Consider the following 14,381-nt stretch of genomic DNA (forward strand, 5'->3'; position numbering starts at 1 on the left):
GATTAAACCATTTATAATTTTGGAAAAGTTTAAATAAACTCTGCAAGAAGTAGATCATGCTAAATATCTCTAAAAATAAAAAAGAACAGTAAGAAAATTATTTCCGCGCAAAAATTTTTATCCTGAGTGATTCTCTATTTTACTCGGATATATCATTTTCATCCGATGACAAATAGCGTTCCATTTTAGAAAGAACTCATAAGTTCTTTCAAACATCGTCACACCGCGTCAACAGCAATAACTTGAAGGACAATCTTTCACTTCAAACATACAGTAACAAACTATCAATGCCATTCGGAGGAAAAAACACACACAATAGAGGAAATGTTTGTATTGACAGGATCCAACAGTTCTTTCCCCTCCCCTCTATTTTTTTTTTTTCGTTTCTACAAGCACAGTAAATGCATCAGCCCGACAGTCGGTGAAAGTGCAACAAAAGCCAAGGAAGCGTATACATAACACGACAGTTCTTCCTGCTTCCGGATGAAAGGAGACAAAACAGCTGGAGATTTCTCATGATTTTTTTGTTTGTTTGTTTAGTTTTTGAATAGTTTCCCATTACTTTCTTCGAATTATGTTATTATGGCATTAGACTGGTTCTCATACTACTTGGAGTTCTTGAGTGAAAGCATAGGTAATAAACTACAGGAAGTTTAATCTACTGTTGCATAGTTAAGATATAAACCGAATTAAATAAAAGTTTAAATTATATGAGTTACCTTATTATCTCTATGTCATAAAAACCTACTTTAATTGGAAACTATTATTACTGATGCTAGAAATATCTTTAATGGAGTTTTTGAAAGTTTGAAGACTGTTACATTACACTGCCATGACATTTACCGTTCTTTCGACCTGACAAGTATTGCCCAAAATATCTCCCACATGGCCTTGCAAATAGCCAGTTTTTAAGAGTGCTAACTTCCGATGCGATATTATCAGGAATTATTTTATTTCTCTGAGAGTGTTTTTGTGGCCTCCATCATTGTAAATCCCGCTAGAAAACTGGAAAATCTGTACTTCAGATTCCCACCAAGACATAGCTGATGTGTCCCATTTCTTGATTTTAAAAACCCTAATAACAATTTCAATAATGATATTGGAACTGTGGTGGAATATAAATCGGCATCACCCTGATTTAGTACATTGGGTCATGTGCAATCGCCTGAGTGGGACAGAATATAGGGATTTTTCACATTTTATCTTGCCTTCTTTCGTGGTATAAATAGTTAGCATAACCGGCTAGTAAGTTAGGTGTGGTAGTAAAGCGAGAAAGCACATTTTATGTATGATAGGATTTACTTAAATCAAATTTGGAGGTATTTACTGGGTGCGTAACTGTAAATATCCTCGTAAATTTGTAAAAAGACTCTTTTTCTCTGATATGAAGAAATGGCCTTTTCTAATCCAGTTCTTTTATATGCCAAATAGATGATGAATTTTTATTGTTATTCACTTATTCTTTTCCCACAACATTCTTTTCTAACTTCGAATTACTCACATCTAATTTCTTTTCTTTTAAATCCTTTTCATACACATTTAAAATATATGTACATTTTGTTCACACACTATGCGTAGAATATTTGTAGCCATTTGGTTTGTATCGCCTGTTTTCTACAAATAAGACCTTTCCTGCGCGTTACTTTATCCTGTGAGGCGTTAGGCTAAGCTAATATATTTGATTTAGTTCAGTATTATGTATTTAAGCTCAGCCAGAAGTGCTGGCTTCTCTAAACCCAAGTTCGGTCATTGTTAATTCTTTTGTGTTCAAATGAAAGGGTCTTATACACCCTTCCTCCCACTTTTGTGTCTGTACTTCATAAGACTTGAGGATAATTCTTCAACAGTTTTTACTTCCTTGTACGAAGTAAAAAGAGAGTATTGTAATCGCGAAAAGTTTCAGACAGCATATTTCAACGAAAATATCCATTTTGACTGCTATCGAATGCCATTTAACGATGTTTATATGTTACATCTGTACGTAAGGACAGAATAAAAGACTCTTTTCCTCCAAAAAATAAAAAATCATAAAACTGCTTTAAAATGAATTCTGAAGAGAATTTTTCGGGGCGTCTGTACATACGTATGTATGTATCTCGCATAACTCGAAAACGAGTAGCCTCAGAACATTGAAATTTTGTATATAGGACTGCTATAACATGTACATGTGCACCTCGTATTTTGGTTGCAATCGGCCGCACTAAACGTATAAAAATATATTTATATATATATATAGCCACTCTGCTACTCGGCTCAGTGATCTCAGTTTCTTTACTCTTATATGTTTGTAAATTGCGCATTTTTTTGCTTTAAAAATGATTGAATTATGTTATTCTTATCTTCCGGTTAAGGTTTTCATGCCTTTAGGAAATCTGCAAGCAATATTTGTAGAATTATCAACAATTTAAAAGCTGCTTAAGGGCGATTAAGCCTAATTTTTAAGTAACATGGCGGACATGTTTGTTTACATTTGAAACAGCAGAATAGTAGATTTTTTGCCAATCTAGAGAGACTAAGTTTCACAACAACAAAGATAACGCCTTGAATTATTATTATTGCGAATTAAATCATGCTTAATCCTTCCTGGAATTTTTTCGAGGAAATTTGTGTTTAAGTTTTACTTCGTAATTTTTAATATAGGTATTTTGAGTTTTTATGCATTTTTGCCTTTCGCGAAGTGAGAACTGAATTAATTGTATGAGAAATATTGAATCGTCTGTGAAAAACTGTTTCTTTTTTGTTTTGTTTGCTTAAATTCTTTTATACATCGTTCTAGATATATTATAGTATTTGAATAGAACATGTGGCAACGATTAATGCCCGACCACGTATTCTAGATTTATGTAAACATCCGGTTTGGGGGCGGAAGTAGGAATATCTATCAGTGATGCAGGGGTGAGTGCAGTAGCCCGGTTAGATTTAAATGGTTCTTCTATTTCACGCTCTATCTTTCAAGTGCTGAGCAACGGAAAATTTTTGTCTGCGCTTTATACTTTTTAAGCTGATGTACCGTGAAATTTTAAAGTTATAGAATTAAATTAAAATACATAGAAACATCAGATTGTGACATTTCAAAGAAAAACCATTAAAAGAACTGTAATAATAAACTATTTGTCTTTAACAATTCATCATCAGTTTATAAATATTTTAGTAGATAATATTAATTTAATAATAATATTTAATAGATAACAATTAAATTAATAATAATTTAAATAATGCATCTTAGTTAATTTTTAATATTTTCAAACATTCAATGAAAAACCATTATCTGTTAACTGTTCTTTAACAAATTACATTTATTAATATAATTAAATGCTCTATAAATAAAATAAATGAATTTAATGAGAAGAGGCTACATAAAAATTATTTTAGTTTTAATTAGACATGCCATACTTTTTTCCCCCTTTACATTTTTGGCTGCGTAACTGGGATGGTCAGTCTTTCTACTTGTGATTCTTCATCACAATCTTTAATCACGTTATACACTAATTTCTTAAAATCGCTGCGGAAAGGTTTATTTCTAGAGCTTTCTGGAGCACTAGAACTCATCGTAAAAATGAAGATTTGAAAGTAAAAGAAGGTCAGTAACAGCGATGCTCAACGATTGTACGAAAAAGCACTAAATGACCCTCGACCTCCGAGAGGAAAAAATACCTGCGCTTTTGATCCACACCCTGTGATACTTCTTAAACAATTTGAAGTAAACTCCAATGATGGAACACAGCAATAACTTTTATTTTACACTAAAAAAATAATAATAATAATAAAAGAAATGACGACATACAAACAAGAGAAGAAAAGGTACAAAAACTTATTTAAAAATAATAATAATTACATGCTTCGTGGGAGAAAATGCATGCGGCTGTCGAGCCTGCGTTTCAATATTGCCAGTAACCTGTACATTATTTATTATTCATCTATTTCAAATGCACGAAAGATTAATAACGATATTAAAGCTGTTACAACCGTTACCAACTCCGAGAGGGTAAAATACCCACGCTTTTCAGCCTTCAATTAAACTGACCTTCAATTAAATACCCTTCAATTAAACTGACCCATCTTGGCTCTCAGCCAAACTGCTCTCACTAGTGTGGTTAGACAGTAAATAATTCTTCAAATGATATAAATTTTGTGCATTCTGAGTTATAATATGAACGAGATATAACGCTAAATCAAAATCGTAAAAACAACCTTCTATTTAGCGTAAGTATATTGAAACACTCAATCGATTTCGAGGGCAGCTAAATGTCCCTCCTCATCAGGAAATGAAATCTCTTCTCCTGATAAGGAGGGACCTTTAGCTGTCCTCGAAATCGATTGAGTGTTTCAATATACTTACGCTAAATAGAAGTTTGTTTTTGCCATTTTGATTGTCAGATTAGCGTGTTTCTCTTCTAGTCGAGATATAACGCTGTTAAGTGAACCTAGCGCCAGAGTGTCGCTATGGTAATCAAATATAGTGAATTTTAAAGAGCGCACTTATGCCCATTGTGGTTTATGCACTATCAACGAAGTAGATGTTAATTAATTCACTCCAATAAGTTTAAATGAAATACAGGAAAATGCATATAATTTAATATTCCGTACAAGGAAGTCATGTGGTATACATATCAGATTTATTAAGGTTGTAGGGTTTATACTTATTTTAACTAACATTTATTTTAAGTTTAAACTATCTTTCCTGTCAAGCCTTACTTTCCCCTGGAATTGCCAATGCCAGAGTATGTAAATTTTAGTAGAACGCGCAAGGATTCAAATTGTCAGCGGAAGTATCTGAGTTAAATAGAAGGGAAACGAGTTCGAAAGTGTGCTTTCTTGCTTCATGAGCGTGGAGGTGGCTAGTTAGAAATTGAAAAACCACGCGTTTCGGCCTGTGTGCTTGCCTCGGCAGTTTGTTAATCTTTCAACCTAATATTCAGAAGTTTGCTGAATTATCAGCGGTATCTGTATTAGAACGCGGTGAGGTTAGTTACGTTTAGAGAGCCTCGTAGTTAGTCACTTGTTATTATCTCTTTTCAGTTTCTTATTTTTATTTTACCGCCGGGTCGGCGTAGTTTGTGAACGTCAAGAGCACGCATTTGTAATTTCTAAAGTTGAATAAAAAGGGATTTAAACCCTTCTCAAGACTTTGGTCTACTTTCCAGTTCTTAGCAGTCACCACTATTGTTGCGTGCAGGTTGGAAGCGCGCAACATTATATTGGCGCCCGAACACTTGTCGAACTGAAATGGCCGAAAATTGGATGGAAGTTGCTGGACAACAACAAGAAATGGCAAGCCAATTGGAAGGATTTGGATACCCGGACCAGACGATGAGAGCGTCAATTAAGCCAAACATCAATTTCGATGGAAAAAATTCGGTAGCGATATTTCTAGAAGGCCTAGAGAATCACTTCCAGCTCTACCCTGTGCCTGAAAGACAAAAAGTTGCCATCGCCACATCTGCACTAAGAGGACAGGCCGCGCTATGGTGGAAGAATATAGGCAATTTTTTATAAGGGGGATTTGAAGGCCAGACATATACATTTTAAAATTTCAAAAAATCGTTATTAAAGGCCTTCCCCATAGTGAAAGATCGAGCAAGGCTAGAAGCCGAACTATATAGTTTTTATCAACGGGATATAGAAGAGTTGACGGACTTTATTCTGCGAAAAATTAAACTGATGGATATGCTGTATAGGAAGAAATCCGACGCGGAGATTATTGAAATAATCTTATCAAGATTACTACCTGCTGTTCAAGATTACTTTGCACTTAGAAACTCAAGCACATTGCAGGAGCTCTTGGAATTGGTGGTCAAGTTTCAAAATCGCAGAATAGCGGAAAAAGCTAGAGGGGCATCGTATTCTCAAAGTATCCGAAGGCAATCTTCAAATGAGCAGACCAGAAATGCAAACCGCTCTTTAGGGGGAAAGAGCTATCAAGCTAACTCATCGAAACTCGAAGGTCAAGGCCCAAAAGGGAAATTCGAAAACAACCGTCCGCGTACCCAGAAGGCAGAAGTTGAAAGGAAAGCTTTAAACGAGTAGAGGACCGGAAGTTTTAAAAAAACCCTCAAGAAGACACTTAAATACGGTCATCGTCAAGAACTCACATCTACCAATTATACAAGTCCTGGTTGGCGATGTAGCAGTAGAAGCCCTCATCGATACAGGAGCAGAAGGTAATTTTATGAGTGATATTTTTTTTAAGAAGAACTTTAATAGGTTTCAATTATTTAAAAATAAAAACACAGAAATCATAGCAGCGCAACGATAAACTTGTCAATGTATCGGAAAACTATCTTTAAAGATACAGGTCCAAAATGAAAGCCTTAAAGTATTAATTTTTGTAGTAAAAAATTTGCAAAGTCCACTTATTTTAGGTATGGAGTTTTTAAAAGCCGCGAAGGCCAAACTGAATTTTCACGAAAGTTCTATTGTGCTGGAGATGGATCGGAGGGTGGTGGAGCCAGTGGAACAACCGCCAGTCGACCTTAGCCATTTGAATGACCATGAAAGTCAAGCCATCCAGCAAGTGGTGAGTACTTTTTCAAACTTGTTTTCAGAACGGCCTGGTAGCTGTCAAATAGTTACGCATGAGGTACAGTTAACTGCCGACAAACCCTGTAGGACTAAACCTTATCGCTATGATAAACAGAAAGAGCTAATCATAGAAGAACATATTCAGGAAATGTTAAAGAACAAAATAATAACGCCCATAAATAGTGAGTACGCGAGTCCAGTCGTACTATGTAGGAAAAAGAACGAGTTTCCTCCTTCGGATAAAAGGGCTTGGAGGTTTGTTATCGATTACAGAAAACTTAATAGTATTACTAAATTCCCAGTTTACCCTTTGCCGGTTATAGAGGAAATTATTAGAAAGATTAAATCTACAAGATACATGACTACTTTGGACTTAACGTCTGGCTACTATCAAATAGCTATGAGACCCGAAGACATACATAAAACCGCGTTTATAACAAAATTGGGCAGTTATGTATTTTTACGCATGCCCTTTGGGTTGTGTGGGGCCCCATCAACATTCCAGAGAGCTATGGACATTGTTCTAAAGCCTGTCCTAGGAAAATCGACTTAATCTATCTAGATGATATAATTATAACGAGTAGTACGTTAGAACAACATATTAAAGATCTAGAAGAAGTTTTTAAATTATTAAAAGAGGTCGGTCTTACAATTAACGCCTCAAAATGCAAGTTCGCAACTAAAGAACTTAAATATATGGGTTATAAAATTTCGCAAAAGGGAATAGAAACTCAGGATTCAAAAATAAAAGCCATCAAGAATTTCCCACCTCCCAACACCGCCAAGAAACTTTCTTCTTTCCTTGGGTTATGTTCTTATTATCGGTCATTCATAAAAGATTTTGCTAATATTTTCGAACCCTTGATAGTAATTAAAAGAAAGAAAAGTAAATTCACGTGGACAGCAGAAGCAAATACCGCATTCGAAAAGTTAAAAGAAGCGCTTATCAATGCCCCTGTTTTGAAATTCCCGGAGGGGGACGAAAACCTGGAAATTGCAGCAGATGCGTCGTACTATGCTGTGGGTGCGGTTCTTATGCAAAATGGCCATCCTTTGGCATTTTTTAGTAAAACGTTGAATCATACACAAAGGAATTATACAGCTACAGAGAGAGAAACATTAGCCGAATAATGGCTGTACACAAATTTCGAGTTTATTTCGGCAAAGCGCCAGTAACAGTCTTTTCGGATCATGCGGCTGTTGGTAGACTTTACTCGGGGAAAAAAACCTAACGCCCAGGTTAATAAGATGGGCTTTAAAACTCCAAGAATATAATCTAATAATCAAATATAAACCGGGTAAGGAAAACAATGTAGCTGACGCACTTTCTCGTATAAAACTGGACGATGAAGGCAATGAACTTAAATGCGCTGTGTTGACTTCAAAAATTTTACATTCTAGAGATACAATTATTGCTGAATTGAAAGCTGATCCTGAATTTGGAAATATCTATTCATATTTGAAAGACCCCGAAAGCTTTGAGCACACAGATATCGATGCGATAAGAAATAGAGCAGAAAACTATGAAATAATAGATAATTTATTATTTTATACGAAAACAACATCGAAAATCTCGAGTACAAACCAGCCATCCCAACCTCGCTTCGATTAAGCATTTTGAAGGAATTACACTACGCAAAAACAGCGGGTCATTTAGGGGTCAGAAAGACTTTAAAAAGGGTACGCGAGGCGGTATATTTCCCGCAATTATACAAAATAGTAACTGCGTATGTCAGGTCCTGCAATCAATGTCAGTTAATAAATGATATTAATTACAGCCCGGCCGGGTACTTAAATAGCATTTGCGCTACATTTCCGAATGAAATTTTAGGCATAGATCTTCTTGGTCCTTTCCCCCAGAGTGAGTTAAATAAAAATCGTTTTCTTTTAGTAATAGTAGATCATTTTTCAAAATGGACAGAAATTGTTCCACTTAAACGCGCGTCAGCCAAAACAGTCTCAGATGCATTCTTACACAGATACATTTTAAAATACGGTGCACCGATAAAAGTCATTAGCGATAACGGTAAACAATTCGTTAGTCAAATATTTGAAAACATATGCACTGGACTTGGCATACGCCATATCAAAATGGTTCCATATAGACCACAGGCAAACATAGCAGAAAGAGTTAATAAAAACATTGTAAAAATAGTTCGAAGTTATGTTAGCACACATCACAAGCCCTGGGATGGCTACATAAATGAGTTAGCTTATGCTTTAAGAACGGTAAATCACGATACTACGGGAAAAACCCCAGAAGAATTATTTTTAGGACGAAAGTTAATTACGCCGTTAGATAAATTATTCTTTGTGCAACAAAGAGAGCAAGAATTTAAACAGAAAGATGTGCAAACACTTATTGACCAGGCGATTAAAAGCTCGGATACGGCAAGAAATAGGCAAAAATTATATTACGATAGAAAACGCCGTGAAGCAGATTTTAAAGTTGGGGATAAAGTGTTGAAGTGGAAATTTTCTTTATCAAGTGCCCCAGACAATTTTACTGCAAAGTTAGCTCCAAAATTTGAAGGCCCCTATGTAATTCAGGAAATCAAGGGAGTCGTATTGTACCTTAAGAACGAGAGAGGGGAAATCTGTAAAGCAAGTCCCGACCAGGTGAAAAAATATTATAATCAAAATGATTTTGAAATCCTTAAAAGTTTCTTGCAGGACTCAAGCGTACAAGAAGTAGAAGGTCCAGAAGTAACGTCACCCGTTCCACCACCCAAGAAGCAGAGAACTGAAGAGAAACCTAACCCTTCTACAACCCATGCGACGGTACCGAAAAGAAGAAATGAAAACTTTCAGACTCCAGCATTTAAGAAATACAAGAAAGCAAAGCCGCCGCGTAAGGAAACCTTGGTAAAGAGGAAAAAAACACTTACAACGTATCGCAGTAGAAATTCTACATCGAGGAGAACGCTTCCAGGACCAGAGAGTCAGGTGCAAACAAGGCCGCCGTTCCCGAGAAAGAAAAGACAGCAGGAGGAACGAAAAGACAACCACCAACGGAAGAAATTCAACCAGCATTCAAGACTGGATGACGCCAAGACCAGCCGTCCAGGGGAAAAATGGAAAAGACAGCAACCCGACGACTACCACTCCAAGAGGCCAGCATGCAGAGGGCGAAAAAGAAAAAGCAACGTGGACGACACTCGGAGGACACTAAGGAGAAGACTGACGTCGATGAAACCTATAACGTGGGAGCAGTTCTGCCAGAAAAGGATGTCGGAGTTCCAATCATCGAAAACTCAAAGATAATTTAAAATCTTGTATAATTTTTTTTTCTTTTGTTCCGAAATGTTATGCGTAAGTACGAAGTTCTATGTTTTGACGGAAGTCAATGTGTCTCGGTTGAGACTTAGTTTTGTTTTACTTTATTTAGCTAACGCAAAAGTATTATTTTCTTTAAGTATAAACTCTAAGAACAAGCAGTTTCTGTTGGTCGAAAGACTAATTCTGTTATGTTAAAGCCAAAATTTGGCCTAAGATAAAAATAACTTCGTATTCTTGTATTAATAAGAACTTTAGTTTCAGTGCCGCCAGCTTGGCGAAGAATGAGTAAAGTAAAAATTTATTTTTCTCTTATTCATTTTATGGTAAATTGTAAAAGTCATATGTATTAGAATTTTGTAAATATACGTAAATACTTGAAAGTTATGTAAAAGTAGAATTTAGTCTAGAAGCATAAAATTTTAGATGCTAAAAGTAAATGCTCAAAAGCAATGAATTCAAATTTAAGTATTAAACTGTAGATAAAATCATGCTTTAGAGCGAAAGCCTGCATGTCTCAAGATGAATGAGGGGGAATTTAGAATGAATGTGTTTTGTAGGGTTCTCGACCTACACTTGAATTTTAAGAATGTTAAAGTAGCTCATCGAGTTATAGAATGTCGAGTAAGGTGTGTCTATTTGGTCGTTGAATTCTAACAAATCATTGTGGTTAGGGGAAGTGTTGCAATTCTAAAACACGAATATTCCCGTTTTCACACCACACATGTTGGAGAGCCAGGGTAAAGTTAAATTCATGGTTGAATACTTGAATGAATGTGAATTAAGCAGTAACTAAGGAAAATAAATCGTTAAAAAACAAAAACGTTTTCAGTATCAAGAAAGTGTAAATTATAATGTATTTAGAAAGATACTGATACTTATTCCTTCCAGATGCTGGAAGGAAGAGAACAGATTGATTGCTGAAGTCCAGGAAAGGTTGCTGTAAGAAGAGATAATTAAAAATAAGTATCTACAGAAATTTATTCTACCTTTTGTGAGATAACAGATTTTTTTTATGTAAACGAGGCTCTTAAAATTTAGTTCAGAATTGTGGAAACTTTTCAACAGGTCGTTTCTAGGACTGCTTCCAAGTTTACCAAATTCTGGCAGCGGCAAATGTAGGGTTTATATTTATTTTAACTAACATTTATTTTAAGTTTAAACTATCTTTCCTGTCAAGCCTTACTGTCCCCTGGAATTGCCAATGCCAGAGTATGTACATTTTAGTAGAACGCGCAAGGATTCAAATTGTCAGCGGAAGTATCAGTTACGTTTAGAGAGCCTCGTAGTTAGTCACTTGTTATTATCTCTTTTCAGTTTCTTATATTTATTTTACCGCTGGGTCGGCGTAGTTTGTGAGCGTCAAGAGCACGCATTTGTAATTTCTAAAGTTGAATAAAAAGGGATTTAAACCCTTCTCAAGACTTTGGTCTACTTTCCAGTTCTTAGCAGTCACCACTATTGCTGCGTGCAGGTTGGAAGCGCGCAACATTATAAGGTTTCATTTAGAAAATTAATTTGTGAAAATTTAATTTTGGGAAGATAAATTTTCTAAAAATTAATTTTTAATAGTTTTTAATTCTTCTGCGATTAAATTTAATAATACGTAATTAATTCCAATTCCAATTCGAAATTATTTCTTAATTTACAATTTTCGCATTTCCTTTATTTAGTTTTAAAGCTACAGCTTTGCAAATCACCTCACTTCTTGCTTTTTATTACTTCCATTTTATCAAACTTCCCTCCTATAACTCTAAATTCTAAAAAAGCATTCTCGATAGTTTCGATGAAAATTACGATGAGTAGTTTCGCTTATTCAAGCGTTATTTTAGTATTTTTCATACTGCATTCAAATTTATTCAATCAGATTAATATTACATAAATTACTTATTTTCCCAATTATTAAATAGGAAAATTAATTTTACTTATTTTTCCCAGTTTTAGGTATATTGCCTTTTTTTCTTTTAATTATTATTCCTTTTCACATTATGTTTTATAAGCCTTCTATTTCACATATATATAGACTTACATATATATACATATTTGATATTCCTTTATTTGGAAACATTTCTGTGTTAATTATTATTAAAAATTCTTAATCATTTTATTTTATTTTACTTTTGCTAAATTTCTTTTGAGTAAAGTCATTTTCTAAAAAAATTTTGACTTGATATATTTGTAAAGAACAACTGCAAACAAAAAGTTATTACGGACGCCTTTCAAATCACTCAAATGAACTACAAGTTCTCCAGATAAATGAAACAACTATTTATTCAGTTAAAATGCAGCCTTAAATTAGCGCTAACATAAACAACATCAAAACAAGCTGAGTAGTTAAGTTTAAATAACGATATTAATTATTGTACAATCTTTAACATACTCCCACCTTGCAAAGTGAAATTTACAAACTGAGCTTTGCAATTCAAATTTAGAATAAGCATAATTTTCAAATTTGTGAATGTAAAACTTACGTCCTATAGAAATGCAAAAGCTGAAAAAAATGAAATAAAACAAAATTCATAAATCCATTCGATGAGGAATTCTTATGGTTCTTCCTGATCTACTTTTGTAAGAGTATGTAAAACTTACGTCCTATAGAAATGCAAAAGCTGAAAAAAAATTAAATAAAACAAAATTCATAAACCAATATAATATAATATTGAGAGACCAATATAATATTGATTCTTATCTCAAAAGATTCTTATCTTAGTAACTTTACTTCTGGGTAGCGGAGCGAAAGGAACTTTCAACGGTTTAGATCTGTAACGCTTGCACGTTACACATTTAGACAGAACTTATTTTACTAAATTTTTAGCTTTAAGAATCCAAAATCTCTCAAGCCTGCCAAGTAGGACTGAAGAATCTGCATGTATTGCTTTTTCATACTCTTCACTTAAGGATGACATCAGAAGCAGGTAAGAGAACTGGGTATCTGAAATCCTCTCTTTCAAGGCTGTCCACAAGTTTGGTTATTATTCTTAAAAGCCCTTCTTTATCTCTAACGACTTGCATTTTAATAAGAAACTTCTCATTTTGAAAAGTCAACTGTATGAACCTGGAAAAAAAGAACAACTGCTTTTTTGAATTCTTCAAAACTCAAGTTATCTTTTAACTTGTTTTCATGCGAAATATTACGAAGAAAACGCAGAATCCATGCTGATACTCTGATATTTCTACTATAGGTGGGAAAATAATTGCTCCGGATTTCTGTTACTTGAATATTTACCATAGAAGACACGATTTCTCTTCTTTTCTCTTTAACTACTGCTTCTTCATTGACATCGAGCTCTGTTTCGGTAACTGGCCATTCATGAGGTGGAAGATACAACCAGTTGGGACCTTCCCACCATTTCAAATTGCACAACTGCTGCGCTCACCTCTACTCGGTAGATATGAGAGGTTTAAAAAGGCATTCATTTCGGCGGCAGGTTCCTTGTAGCAACCATTGCTGCCAATTGCACAGCAGTGTCTGTACGCTGCAGGTGGCGGCCTGTTGCTCGGTATGACCACTCAGCTTCACGCAACCCTACAATGCGACCACGTTCGAAGTCGTTTAGTTGTCTGTGAGGTCTTCCATAGCGTAGCGTCGTAATGGCATCTTTAGTTGCTTCGTTACGGAATTACAGTGGCAGCAACAAAAAAGATAAATTTCCCGCCTCTGTTAGTAGTTTTATACTTTGTGAATTGCGCACTAGAAATGCGCACTAGAAATCCTTATGATCGCAATTCCTGTTTATTTGCCTTGAAACTTTGATCATTTGCATGTGCGATCAAGATGTTTTTGCATACCAAATTTTGTCACGATCGCAAGTCCTTCTTGGTGCTTCGATTGTTTTGCAATAAAGTGTATTTCAGAAACGTAGTGGCTCTGTTAAAAATTCGTCGGATGCTTGAGAAAGATCTAGAAATTTTAAACTATATTTTAAAATTAATTTTATTATGCTATACTGATTATATAAATTTTATATTTTATTTTATTGAACTGTCTTTGTTTAAATTTTTATGTACATCCAGTTAGACTATTTACCCCTTTCATGATTTATTCTTCATCTTTCGATTATTTAATTAAATTTCGCAGAATACTGCGTGAATTTAATAATTTACTATTTTAATTTAAAATTTTTAAAGTTCTGTTTATATGTTTATAATAAATTCCATAGATAACTTGAGATTCTTTACTGCTTATATGGAATCAGAGAGCTCCGTAGATACATATGATGCATAACGAAGGAAAACAACTTAGCAGACGTGTCCCTAGATTCAACACATGATTTTTAGGACACATATTCTTCCTTACACACTATCATTATAGGCTCGATAGGCAGCCCACAATTTTATACGCATCAATTTAATACGCATCAGTTTTTTACCTGCTGCTACTTAGAAAATTGACAGGTTCTCGCTAAGTTTCTTTTTATATTATTATAACGTAAACTGCATATATAGAAATCGTGGGGCGCGTTTAGCATACCAAACTAACCATTTGTACTAATTTACACAAAAATGTATCTGAAGTATTTTTCCTCTTCAAAATAAAAATGACGATTTAAAGATGAAGCCAGTTGTGACTTTCTCTAAAGTCA

The sequence above is a fragment of the Stegodyphus dumicola genome, chromosome 3 (assembly GCF_044657685.1).
Source record: "Stegodyphus dumicola isolate Sdum_Otavi_A_Nest chromosome 3, ASM4465768v1".
Classification (NCBI taxonomy): Eukaryota; Metazoa; Arthropoda; class Arachnida; order Araneae; family Eresidae; genus Stegodyphus; species Stegodyphus dumicola.